General features: G+C 42.0%; 1 protein-coding gene across 3 annotated transcripts in view; it reads left to right on the top strand.

The window, feature by feature from the left end:
* The first annotated feature begins 4,873 nt into the window (after positions 1 to 4,873).
* The window catches only part of ZNF41 (zinc finger protein 41), a 44,225-nt gene continuing 36,342 nt past the window's right edge, over positions 4,874 to 12,756 (top strand). The window contains exon 1 of one of the 3 annotated variants that reach the window (XM_028113467.2): positions 4,874 to 4,963. The gene's annotated coding sequence lies outside the window, so the exon portion shown is untranslated. The other 2 variants (XM_028113469.2, XM_028113468.2) reach the window with 2 other exon arrangements.

Here is a 12,756-nt window from a genome sequence, read left to right on the forward strand (position 1 = left end):
TCAGGGTTGTGAGATGGAACCCCACCCCTGGGGCTCTCTCTCCCTCTCCCTCTGCTCCCTTCCCTCAGCATGTGCTCTTTCTCTCTCTCTCTAAAAAAAGAAAAAGAAAAAAATACACCATAACCATTAAGATGATTCTAGAAATGCCAGTGTGGTTTAATATTTATAAGTCAATCAACAGAATTCATTATACCAATACTTTAGAAAAGCTACATAATGCTATTGATATTTCAAAAGTATATGATACAATTCAGTAGCCATTATATTAATAATAAAAACTCAAAATAACAATAGAAGGGAACTACTTAAAATTGACAAAACCATTTTCCAAAAATTGCCAGAAAACTTTATACTAAATGGTAAAATGTTTAAATCATTTCCATTAAAATTGGTAACAAGATAGGAATGCTCTCTATCACATGTATCACTCAACGTTATTTTGGAGACAGTATTTCAGCACTGTCCAATACAACTTTCCAGAAATGTTTCATATTTAATGCTATCCAGTAGAGTAACCACTAGCCATATGCAGCTATTGAACATTTTTTTTTAAGATTTTATTTATTTATTCGACAGAGAGAGAACACAAGCAGGGAGAGTGGGAGAGGGAGAAGCAGGCTTCCAGCGGAGCAGGGAGCCCGATGCGGGGCTCGATCCCAGGACCCCGGGATCATGACCTGAGCCGAAGGCAGACGCTCAACGACTGAGCCACCCAGGCGCCCCACAGCTGTTGAACATTTTAAATGTGGCTAGGTGACTAAGAAACTGAATTTTAATTTATTCGGCTTAAATAAATTTAAATTTATTTGTTTAGGCTTTTTAAGTTTTTTTTTCAGTTTCAGTGAGTTAACATACAGTGTTGTATTAGTTTCAAGTGTACAATATAGTGAGTCAACACTTCCATACATCACCCAGTGCTCATCACAAGTGCCCTCCTCAATCCCCAACACCTATTTCACCCATCCCCCCACCCACCTCCCCTCTGATAACCATCAGTTTGTTCTCTATAATTAAGAGTCTGTTTCTTGGGGCACCTGGTGGCTCAGGGTCCTGGGATCAAGTCACACATCGGGCTCCTTGCTCAGCGGGGAGCCTGCGTCTCCCTCTGCCTGCCGCTCCCCCTGCTTGTGCTCTCTCTCTCTCTGTCAAATAAGTACTAAAATCTTAAAAAAAAAAAAAAAAAAGGGTCGGAGCGCCTGAGTGGCTCAGTCGTTAAGCGTCTGCTTTCGGCTCAGGTCACGATCCCAACCTGGGATCGAGCCCCACTTCCGGCTCCCCACTTGGCAGAGAGTCTGCTTCTCCTTCTCCCACTCCCCCTGCTTGTGTTCCCTTCCTCACTGTCTCTCTCTCTTTGTCAAATAAATAAATAAAATCTTTAAAAAAATAAATTTAATTTAAAAAAGAGTCTGTTTCTTAATAAATTTAAATTTAAATAGCCACATGAGCTTAGTGGCTACTGTACTGAACAGCTAACACAATAAAAAGAATCACACCAAATACTGGATAAATGAGAAAATATTATCTATATCTGATAGGCTGTACAATTAGAAAACTTGAGAGACTATACTAAGAAGCTGCCAGAATTGGTAGATCATTTTGATAAGGGGCTGGATACAAGATAAAATTATAAAAATAGGTTATTTTCTTCCCATACTAACAGTAAGCAGATAGGATCAGCAAACAAGCCTTAACAATGACAACAAAAATGTTGTGAATATCTGAGAACAAATTTAACCAAAAAAGATGATGGACTTCTAAGAAGATGACAAAATGTCATTGCAGTATATAAGACATAATCAAATAGAGACTCATGAATAAAAAGAGACTCATGAAATCCCTAGATACAAAGGCTTATTGTAACAAAAAGCATTGAATCTTCCCAAACTATTATATTAGGGTAATACAGTTCCAATTAGAATCCCAATAGTTTTGTTTTGTTGGGGTTTTGGGGAGGGGCGTGGCATTCATTTTGAAACTTCATTTTAAACTTCAGGGAGTTCTTGGGCGCCTGGGTGGCTCAGTTGGTTAAGCGACTGCCTTCGGCTCAGGTCATGATCCTCGAGTCCCGGGATCGAGTCCCATATTGGGCTCCCTGCTCAGCAGGGAGTCTGCTTCTCCCTCTGACCCTCCCCCCCTCATGCTCTCTCTGTCTCTCATTCTCTCTCTCAAATAAATAAATAAAATCTTAAAAAAATAAATAAATAAACTTCAGGGAGTTCTTAGAAAAATAAATTCACAAGAAGAGAACTCCTTTGAAATCAGACTACAGAGACACAATCAAGAGTTCAGGTCAAGCAAAACGTATGTGTGGCCTTGTATGACAAAAGTGATATTTAATTCAGTGGATACAGGGCAGTGTGTTCCATAAACAGCCAGCTGACATTGTTGAATTTTACCTGAGCCCTGTGATCCTGGTAAACAGTGAAGGTTGAGAAACCTCCTTATTCTTTCATGTTCTGGAAAACCGCATACTGCCAGGAATTCCACTTCCCTACATGACTTAGACAGGACTCACGCATGCTCCTGTTGTTTACCTATGACAAGGACAGACACAGAACTTCCAAATTCCCAGTCCTTGCCTCATAAGCATTGATTTAATCAGAACAGAATGCTTGTTAGCCAAATGTCAGTTGAGCATCTCTCTTTCCCACAGCCTCCTGAACTTGGCTTGTCCCCAAGCCCGAGAAAGCACAAAAAACTGGAATGTGCCCTCTCTTCGCAGCCTCCCCTGGGAGGGAATTGACTGACCACAGTGGGCACTTTCCTGTCAGGTCAGGTGCTACTGGCCATTCTGCTAATGCAGCTCCCCTCCCACAGATTCTGCTTATCTTGGCTTGCCTCCTCCTTACCCTATCTATAAAAGAGAAGCCTTTTTCTGTTTGATTATGAGATAATTGCAGATTTCTGAAATGGAAGCTTTCTCCCTATTTGACACAACAAGAACAAAACTTGACCTTGACCTCATACCCTACGCCACAGTAAATTCCAACTAGATTAAAGGTTTAAGTAGAAAAAGATTAAAGCAATAAAAATGAAATAAATGTTAAGACTCTTTTTGGGCAGACGTGGAATGGGGGAGGAGGACCAAGCAAGACAGGAAATACAGAAGCCAGGAAAGAAAGTTTAGACATTTCTGATGAGAGACTACATCTTTCTTTCTTTCTTTTTTTTTTTTTTTATTTATTTGAGAGAGAGAGAGAAGGAGAGATAGAGAGCACAAGAGGGAAGAGGGTCAGAGGGAGAAGCAGACTCCCCGCTGAGCGGGGAGCCCGATGTGGGACTCGATCCTGGGACTCGATCCCGGGACTCGATCCCGGGACTCCAGGATCATGACCTGAGCCGAAGGCAGTCGCTTAACCAACTGAGCCACCCAGGCGCTCAAGAGACTACATCTTTCGAAACGCATACTGAAGGGCACCTATAAAATGCAAAGGAGAAAAAGAGTTAAGGGGGAAATACTGCAATGCAACTCACAAAGGGTTGATATCCCTAATGCACAAAGGGCTTCTACAAATCTATAAGAAAAAGACAAATCACTCCAATGTAAACTGGACAAAGGATATGAAAATCAGCAGAAGAGAAAATCCAAGTGAAATCAACAAACAGAAAAAGATGCTCTGTTGCAGAAGCAGTCAGGAAAATGCAAATTAAAGCAAGTATTTACTACTGGCCCTCACACTGACAAACATGAAAGACAGTATCAACATCCAGTGCTGAAAAGATTTGCCTCAGTGAACTCTTATTTTGCTGGTGGGGGTAGGCATGTTACAATCTTCTGGGAAAGAGATTTGGCTGTATCCATTTGACAACAAAATACCCTTACCTGAATTTAATAATGAACTTCAAAATATAGGAAGCAAAAATTGACTAGCACAATGAAAACCTGACCTAACAATACAATGGGAGAGTCTCTCACCTCTATCAGGAACTCATGGGGCAAGCAGAAGAAAATCCTCAGGAAGGAAGTACATTTTTTTAAAGGCCCAACTAACAAGCTGGAGCCAATAAACCCATATGTTCAACCCAACAACTGGAAAATACAATCTTTTTAATCAGGAGATGAAACAAGTTTTTGAAAACTGAGCCCGTGCTTGAGCCTTAAGGCAAGTTTCAACAGATTTCAAAGACTCAGCATCATTCAGACAATATTCCCAGACCACAATGCAATTACATGAGAAAACACTAACATCAGATTAACTTTGTGTTTATTTGGGGAAAGGAACATGGTGTCAAGACTTTTCTGCACTCGCTCTAAATTCCTTCTTGGTGTCATTAATTCCGAGAGGAGTATGTGACAAACTGAGATGAGTCAAATCAAAAACAGCTCCTTTCAATACCTGTGGACCAAAGCCCACCAAACGTGCAGCCGGCGCTCAGCCGCTTTTGTTTCCCTCCCCTACAAAACTCCTCTCCCCTATAAAACTCCCCAAGCTCCAGGAAACGCTGGGCTGGGCTGTTGTCCCTGTTGCAGCAGCCTGAAAAAAGTACCCATTCCCTTTGCCCTGCGAGTCTCGGAGAAGTTCTGCAAGTTGGACAATGGACTTCTAAATAATTCGCGGGTTAAAAGGGGGAAAAAGTTACAAATTAGCATTTGAAACCAAACACTAATGGAAATGAATCAAAACTTGGCTCTTTAGAACTTTAGCCTTAATGCTTTTAGAAGGAAACCAGGAAGGTTGACCACTCGATTTTTAAAAATTGGACGAACTGCCCCACCACTGATATCACGGGCCCCCCAATTAGTCGCTCCACATGATACTTGGTCCCTGGCGCTAAATCACCTCAGCTCCCCGCGCCGAGAGTGGTTAAACTCTCGCTGCGGGCGACTTCCGCTTCCTGGCCTAAATCTGACACGCACTATCCCCCCCCACCCCGTGGCAACCACCCAGGGTCGGTGACAGTCGAGGAGCCCGGAGGAGCCCGGCGATGCCCTCAGCCGACGCGGGGACAGAGGCGCCGGCAGGTGGGCGCGTCGCGGCGCCCCGGGCCCCGCCGCCGCGCGCCACCCGCGCCCGTCAGGGGCCGTTCCGTTCGCTCTCGACGGGGAGCCAGGGCCGGAGGCCGGGGCGGAGGCCGGGGCGGGGGCGGGCCCGTTTCTGGGCCTGCTGCTTGGAGGAGTCTTCCTAGCAGGGACCGGGCGGCGGGAAGCGGGGCGGGTGGGGGGGGAGAGGCCTAGCGGCGCGTGAACAAGCCGCGACTCCCCGGGGGATGCGACCCGAGGGCGGGGCCCCTGAGCGCCGGGAAGGCGAGCGGCCGGCCTGCGCCTGGGCGGCCACTGCGCAGAATGCGGCGCGGGCGGGAGAAGTGCCGGCGGCACAGGCCGCGCCCCGGCCCCGTCGGCTCCCGGGAAATCCCGCAGGGCCAGATGGGGCAGGGGACTGCCGGCTCCGCGGCCGAAATGACCACCCTTCCAAGATGGCGACTCCCGTAGAGACACTCCCGAGGGGACAGCCATGTTAGTTGCCTGACAAAGTCACTAAAGAACATTTGAAAGCCCGCCTCTCCACCTCCACGCACACGCGCTAACACAGCGCGAGGGCACCCTGTGGGGTGGCGGGCGGCCGGCCGCTCCCAAGCTGACACTGAGCATGTGCACGGTGAAGTCCAGACACGGAAGAGTCCCTCAGAGGTAGTTTCCACACTTAGGGTTCCGGGACTGGGTTTAACAGAGGCGGCACAGTTGGGCCAGTAAAGCACTGACATGATTATGGGGGTGTGGTGACATGGATTTCGCACTCAGTGATGCTACTCTGTAGGGTGAGTGAGGAGGCTTCTCTGAGGTCACTAAGTAGGAGGGGCGTGGAGTGAATGACAGGGGTTTGGGGTGAGTGATGGGGTCAGTGGGGAAAATAAAATGGGTAGTCTGTGGGATGAGTGATGAGGGTGCTGGGGGGTCTTTAGGGTGAGCGATGAGGAGTCTGTCGGGGAGAGGGGTGAGGATTCTCAGAGGTCACTGATGGGGTCTGCCGAGTAAGTGATTGGAGCTGTGGGGTAAGTGGTGGAGGTCTGTGGGGTGAATCATGGGTTAGTGAGGTAAGTGATGAATGATTGGAGTTCAGTGGGTTAGTGGTGAGGGTGTTTGGGGAGTAATGGGTGGTTTGTGGAGTGAATGGTGGAGAGTTTATGGGGTATTGAAGAATCAATGAATGAATGATTCGGACCGTGGGGTGACTGTTGCATGGTCTATGAGGTGCGTGATGGGGTTTATTGAGTGGATGGTCAAGGTTTCTGTGGTGTCAGTCACGCATTTATTTGGGACTGGTTGATGGATGGGCCAGTGGAATCAGATATGCTGCCTCCCGGAGTCAGTGATGGGTGGTCTTAAACCGAGATGGGATTGTTTCAAAACCCTACTTTGACTTTGTTGGGCCTCCTGTATTTTTGTTTTCTGCGTCATTAATTTCTCCCCTTGATTTCATTATTTCTCTTCTTTGGGTTTTTTCTTTTATTCTTATTTTTAAATTCCTAAGTTGAATGCTTATCTCATTAATATTCAGTCACTTTTCTTTTATAATATAAGCATTAAGTTCATGAATTTTCCTCTAAGAACACTTTAGCTCCATGTAACAAATTTTGGTATGTAACATTTTCACTACAGTTTACTTCAAATGTTTTCTAATTTCTGTTGTGGTTTTCTCTCTGACCCCATAGTTATGTAGATATGAGATTCTAATTTTCCAAAACGTTGAAGGGGCACCTGGGTGGCTCAGTCGTTAGGCATCTGCCTTCAGCTCAGGTCACGGTCCCAGGGTCTTGGGATCGAGTCCCGCATCTGGCTCCCCGCTCAGCAGAAAGCCTGCTTCTCCCTTTCCCAGTCCCCCTGCTTGTGTTCCCTCTCTCGCCATCTCTCTCTGTGTCAAATAAATAAAAAATCTATTTTAAAAAGTTGAAAAAAATTTTTAAGATTTTATTTATTTATTTGAGAGAGAGAGAGAGGGAGGGAGCACAAGCAGAGGGAGGGGCAGGCAGAGGGAGGGGGAGAAGCAGGCTTCCCCACTGAGCCGGCAGCCCGATGCAGGGCTCAATCCCGGGACCCTGGGATCAAGACCGGAGCTGAAGGCAGACACTTAACCAACTGAGCCACCCAGGTGCCCCAAAAGTTGAAATTTTTGTTATTGATTTCTAAACTACACTCAGAGACTGTCATCTGAGTGATTATTAGGTGCAGAAATGGATGTCCCTTAAAGTGGATGGTATATATTGAACTTTAGGTAAATTATTTTCCAAAACTTTTGTAAAATTGGTACTCCCACCAGCAACATATAAAAGGGCTCACTCCGGGGTGCCTGGGTGGCTCAGTTGGTTTAACATCTGACTTGGGCTGGGGTCTTGATCTTGGGGTCACATCCCCCACTCGGGCTCCACACTAGGGGGGAGTCTGCTTCTCCCTCTCCCTCTGTCTCTTCCCCCCACACCTCCACCCCAGCTTGTTCTCGTGCTCTGTCGAATAAATAAAATCTTTAAAAATAGAAAAATAAATAAATAAAAAGTCTCACTCTAACATTCTCTCCCACACTGAATATTGCTGCTTTTTTTAATTTTCCCTATTCCGAGGGCCAAACAGAATGGTATCTGTTTTTACTTTGGTAAAGTAAATGGTATCTAGTATCTTGTTTTACTCTGATATGCATTTTTCTGGCAACTAGTGGTTGAGTATCTTTGCATATGTTTTTTTTTTTTAAAGTTTTTTTATTATTTATTTATTTGACAGAGAGACAGCGAGAGCAGGAACACAAGCAGGGGGAGTGGGAGAGGGAGAAGCAGGCTTCCCGCAGAGCAGGGAGCCCGATGTGGGACTCGATCCCAGGACCCTGGGATCATGACCTGAGCTGAAGGCAGACGCTTAACGACTGAGCCACCCAGGCGCCCCTCTTTGCATATGTTTTTTAAAGTTTTCATATCCTTTGCTCTTTTTTTCCTTTGGGTGGTTTGTCTTTCTAATTTGTGAATATTAACCTTCTGTCACTTATTGTGATTTTTCCCCTTTTATCTCTCTTTATATCTTGATTTTTGAAAGATGTTTTCACATATAATTAGAAAAAATAATTATCTGATTAGAGATATCTGTCTTTGGTTCTGAGTCTTGTCTTGCTTAGTGAGTTCTCCCCACTTCATGCTTAAACAAATATATGCCTTAAGTTTAACATTTTTATTGTTTTAATTTTTAAAATTAAATTTCAGTCCAACTGGAATTTACTCTGATGTGTGGTGTGAGACGAGATCGAAGTTTGTATTTTCCGTTTGGATAGAAAATTTGCTGGTACCAATCAAATGAATACACTTTTCTAACTCAACTGCATGCCACTATTGTCACATAAATTTCCAAATGTATTGCTCTATTTCTGAGCTCTATTTTTCCTTCTGATATATGTATCTACTCCCTTTCAAAAAAGTATGTTGACTTTTAGAAATACTTTTAATAACAAATAGGGCTAGCCCCTTCACTGTTCTTTTCCTTTCTTTTTTGGTTGTTTTCTTTAATATTCTTTAGCATTTATTCTTCCCTATGAATGTTAAAACCATCTTATTTTATTTCAGAACAACCATTAAAACTATGTATTTTATAGTTTTCTTCTTTTTTAAAAGATTTATTTATTTGAGAGAGTGTGCATGAGAGTGGAGGGAGGGGCAGAGGGAGAGAATCTCAAGCAGACTCCCCACTGAGCTCAGAGCCTGACTCAGGGCTTGATCTCACCACCCATGAGATCATGACCCAAAACCAAGAGTCAGAGGCTCAACTGACTGAGCCACCCAGGCGCCCCTATAGTTTTCTTCCTATAGACCCAGCACCTTTTTTTATAAAAAAAAAAAATCGCATTCTTAGATATTTTACATTTGTTTTTGTCACCATGGTGAAAAGCATACTTTTTCTATTTCCAAAGGAAAAAAAAAATCTGTCAACTTTTATTTTCTTTTTTGTATTTTGTATTTCTTATCCAATGCAATGATCAGATTCTCTTGTGAATTCTAGTTGCTTTTTAGTCTCTTACTTTTCTTAGATAGAATATCATATTGCATCCAGTTAACAGTGATACTCTCTCTTCCTTCCAAATATTTATTCTGATTACTTCATCTTCTCTTGCATTAGCTAGCACTTTTGGAACAATGTTGAATGATACTTGATAGAGGGTATCCCTATTTTGTTGCTAATTTGAAAGTGAAATGTGTTCATTCATTCATTTATTCAACAAACATTTATTGAGTACCTTCCCCTTGCCAAAAGACTGGGTTTGAAATCCTGCATGACCACTTACTAGCTACATGATCTTTTTTTTCTAACAGATTTATTGATATAATTCATCTACCATAAACTTATGGTAAACTACCGATTCAAAGCTTACAATTCAGTAGTTTTTAGTATATTCATGGAGTTGTGTAACCACCACCACGATCTAATTTTAGAACATTCTATAACCTCAGAAAGAAACATGGTACTCATTCCTCATTCCTATTCTGTATCCCCCTGCTGTAGGCAACCACTTACTGTCTCTGTAGATTTAACAATTCCAGGTTTTTATATAAATGGAATCATACAATATGTGGTCTTTTGTGACTCTTTTCTCTCACTTACCATAATGTTTTCAAGATTCATCCATGCATGCTATAGCATGTATCAGTCTTCATTCCTTTTTTATTACTGACTAACATTCTTCTGTAAGGATATACCACATTTTGTTTTTCCATTCATCAGTTGAGGGACATTTGGGCTTTCTCCACTTTTAACTACTATGAATAATGCTGCAATGAACATTTGTGTCCACGTTTTTGTGTGGACATCTATTTTCATTTCTCTTGGGAGTGGAATTGCTAGATCATATGGTACCTCTATGTTTAACACTTTGAAGAACTGCCAAACAGTTTTTCGAAATGGCTGTGCCATTTTACATCCCACCAGGAATGTATGTAGGTTCCAATTAGTCACATCCCCACCAACACTTGTTACTGTCTTTTTTTAGTCTAGCCATCCTAGTGGGTGGGAAGTGGTATCTCATTGTGGTTTTGATTTCTATTTCTCTAATGACTAGTGATATTAAATATCTTTTCATGTATGCAATGGACTGAATATTTAGGTTTCCCCCAAATTCCTATGTTGAAATCCTAATTCCCAATGTGATAGTATTAGGAGGTGAGGTCTCTGGGAGGTGATGAGGTCATGAAGGTGGAGCCCTCATGAATGGGATTAGTACCCTTATAAAAGAAACCCCAGAGAGTCCTTTTCCCCTTTTTGCCATGCAGCAAGAAGATGGCCATCTATGAACCAAGAAGCAGGTTCTCCCCAGACACCAAATCTGCTGGTGCTTTGATCTTGGACTTCTCAGCCTCCAGCACCGTGAGAAAGAAATGTTTTTTGTTTAAGCCACCCAGTCTGTGGTAGTTCGTTATAGCAGCCCGAACTCACTGACGATGTGCTTATTGGCCATTTGTGTATCTTCTTTGGAGGGATATCAGTTTAAATCCTTTGCCTATTATTAATTGAGTGATTTGATTTTTTATTATTGAGTTGTAAGTATTCTTGATATGTTCTGGATACCAGTCCCTTGTCAGATATGTGATTTGCATTTATTTTCTCCCATTTTGTGGGTATCTTTTCACTTTCTGGGTGGTTGACTTTGTAGCACAAAGGTTTGTGATTTTGATAAAGTCCAATTTATCTATTTTTTTCTTTTGTTTCTTGTGCTTTTGATGTCATAAGCTTTTCTTTCCCCACAGACTTATATTGACACACTTATCTAAAATCAGTTGACTGTAGGAGCCCTAGCTGGCTCAGTCAGTTAAACGTCTGACTCTTGATTTCGGCTTAGGTCGTGATCTCAGGGTCATGGGATCAAGCCCTGCATCAAGGCTCCTCGCTCAGCAGGGTGTCCGCTTGTCCCTTGCCCTTTGCCTCCCGCCCCCACCTCCCACCCCCGCTCATGCTCTCTCTCTTGCTCTCAAATAAAGAAAAATCTTTAAAATGGTAAATTATAATTATTTTCTTCTCTCTGATTAGTAGTCTTAACAGATTTCTACATTCGGGGGGATTGATTTTGGTAGTTTATGTTTGCTGGGGATTTTATATTCTCATAGAGCTGCATGTAATGCTTAGTTAAATTATTTTGTTCACTCCTACTTTATTCTTCTTTGTTAAGACTGCTTTAGCTATTCTAAGAGCTGTGTCTTTCCATATAAATTCTAGAATATGCTTGTCTATGGATGTTGAATATATTGTCATGTACTTATTTGCCCTCCATATGTCCTCTTTGGTGAAATGTCTCTTCGTGTCTTTCGCCCATTTTCTAATTGGATTGTTTGTTTCTTCAATGTTGATTTTTGAGAGTTCTTTATATGTTATACTTATGAGTCTTTGTCAGATACTTTCTCACAGCCTGTAGCTTTTCATTTCATCCTCCTGACAGCATCTTTCACAGAGCTACAGTTTTTAATCTGTTGAAGTCGAATATATGTATTTTTCTTTTATTGATCATGTTTCTGGTGTCATATCTAAGAACTTTTACTAAGCCCTAAGTCCTGATGATTTTCTCTCACGTAGTCTTCTAATGGTTTTATAGTTTTACATTTTACATTTGAATCTAAGATCCATTTTAGGTTAATTTTTTATGAACTGTGACACTTAGATTGAGATTCATTTTGTTTTTTCCTTATGAATGATACAGTTACTCCAGCACCATTTCTTGAAAAGACTCTCCTTCATCCATTGAATAGTTTTTGCACCTTTGTAAAAAAAATTAGTTGGCTGTACTTGTGTGGGGCTATTTCTGGGCCCTCTCTTCTGTTTCATTGATCTATGTGTCCATCCCTTCATCAGTACCACATTGTCTTGATTCCTGTAGTTAAATAAAAAGCCTTGAAAACAGGTAGATTGATTTCTCCCATTTCATTCTTTGTCAGAATTGTTTTTAGCTATTGTAGATCCTTTGTCCTTCCACATAAATTTAGGAATAATTTTGCCTATATCTACAAAAAATCTCTTGCTGAGATTTTAATAGGAATTATATTAAGTTCTGTATATCAACTTGTGAAGAATTGATATTTTTACTATGTTGAGGCTACCCAACCATAAAGACAGTCTCTATCTCCATTTATTTAGATCTTTTTGACTTCTTTCATCAACAGTCTCTAGTTTTCAGTACGCAAGGCTTGTACATGTTTTGTTACATTTACACCTAAATATTTCACTTCTGAGTGATGTAAAGTATTATGTTTTTAATTTGTTTTGTCATGTTCATTTGTAGTATATAAAATGATTTTTGGTGTGTATTGTTCTTGTGTCCCGTAACCTTGCTGGAGTCACTTATTACTTCTAGAAGTTTTTGGTTTTTTTTAAGATTTTATTTATTTATTTGAGAGAGAGAGTGAGCAAGAGAGAGAGAGCACAAGCTGGGGGAAAGGTAGAGGGAGAGAGAGAAGCAGGCTTCCCGCTGAGAGTCCGATGTGGGGCTCGATCCCAGAACCCTGGGATCATGACCTGAGCTGAAGGCAGACGCTTAACCGACTGAGCCATCCAGGCACCTTTCCTTCTGGAAGTTTTTGTGTAGGGTCCTAGGGATTTTCTATCTGGACCATCATGTTATTTGCAAGTAGGGTCAGTTTTATTTCTTCCCTTTCAATCTCTATGACTTTTGTTCTTTTTTATTGCCTCACTGCACTGGCTAGAATTTTCATTATTATATTGAATAAGAGTGGTGATAGTCGACATCCTTGTGTTGTTCCTGATATTAGGGGGCAAACATTCAGTCTCTCACTATTAAGTATGAT

The sequence above is a fragment of the Eumetopias jubatus genome, unplaced genomic scaffold, assembly GCF_037043125.1.
Source record: "Eumetopias jubatus isolate StellerSeaLion01/CBP00866 unplaced genomic scaffold, mEumJub1_p1.0 scaffold_11, whole genome shotgun sequence".
NCBI classification, from domain to species: domain Eukaryota; kingdom Metazoa; phylum Chordata; class Mammalia; order Carnivora; family Otariidae; genus Eumetopias; species Eumetopias jubatus.